This window comes from Arachis ipaensis, chromosome B04 (genome assembly GCF_000816755.2).
Source record: "Arachis ipaensis cultivar K30076 chromosome B04, Araip1.1, whole genome shotgun sequence".
Taxonomy (NCBI): Eukaryota; Viridiplantae; Streptophyta; class Magnoliopsida; order Fabales; family Fabaceae; genus Arachis; species Arachis ipaensis.
The window spans coordinates 132,485,437-132,486,683 of record NC_029788.2 but is presented as its reverse complement, the minus strand read 5'-3'; positions in this window follow the sequence as shown (position 1 = coordinate 132,486,683).

Genomic DNA, 1,247 nt, shown 5'->3' with positions numbered 1-1,247 from the left:
AGAAATAGTGTATTTTAGTAATTTTAATTATTAATTTTAATTATAAAAACTAATATCAATCATAAAATATATATAATTAAAAACTTAAAACTATTAAAACACTAATTATTTAAAATTTCTCTTTTAATACAAGAACAAAAACTAACTCCATCGAATATATTTCTATATTTTTTTCCTGCTGCAAATAAATGCTGTTTTGTGGAAAATTGTGCCACTATCTCTATCTTACCCGAGATCCACGAACTATATTCTAATTCCAGTGTTTATTAAATGCTATCAAATATACTTGGTGAGTTGCAAAATGCCAAATATTCTCGAAATGTAGAAAGGGATCCTCATAATATATACTCTGTCTGGAAAAAATTGGTAAAATAATTAATATTCGAAGCAGGACTGCTATGAGTACTGCCACTATGTGAATTATTATGGGACTGCTCTTTTAACACTCGGGATTATTCAATCATAGAACGTGCAATGGAAGAGTCGAGATAGGTTCTTTGGAGATTGGAGAACTGCTTTTTAAATTATATTTTTCTGTGATTAATTATTGTAATGGTAAATGAAAAAAAAATTGAAAACATATGGTTAATGTAGTAGTTTAATGTAGTAGTTTAGTGATCCGATCGAGTGGAAGGGCCGTCGCTCAACGGATAAAAGTTATTTTAGGAATAACAGGTTGATCTTTTCCAAGAGTTTACATTGATGAAAAGGTTTGGCACTTCGATGTCGGTTCTTCGTCACCTGGGGTTGTAGTATGTTTTAAGGATTGGACTGTTTGCCCATTAAAGCAGTACGTGAGCTGGGTTCAGAACGTTGTAAGACTGTTTGGTCCATATCCGGTGTAGGCGTTAGAGCATTAAGAGAACATTTCTCCTAGTACGAGAGGACCGGGAAGGACGTACCTCTGGTGTGCTAGTTATCGTGTCCACGGTAAAAGCTGGATAGCCAAGTGAGGAGCGGATATATTCTTAAATTTTTACCAATCACTATGATAAAAACTTACGTGAGGTTATTTTTATATAAAGTTGATAATTAAAAAATATTAGATTTTAATTTAGTTAAATATCTCAAATTATCTAACTATTCTTAATTATTTCTTTTACATGCTATTGTTGTTGCAATAGAATAGGCTATTACAACATTAATATCTGGGAACATAATGATAAAGGAAGAGGAAGAACAGGGCAGAGTTTCCCTATGCTTAAAGCTTCCAATGGAGCAGAAAAGTGGAAGGGAAAATTAAAAAG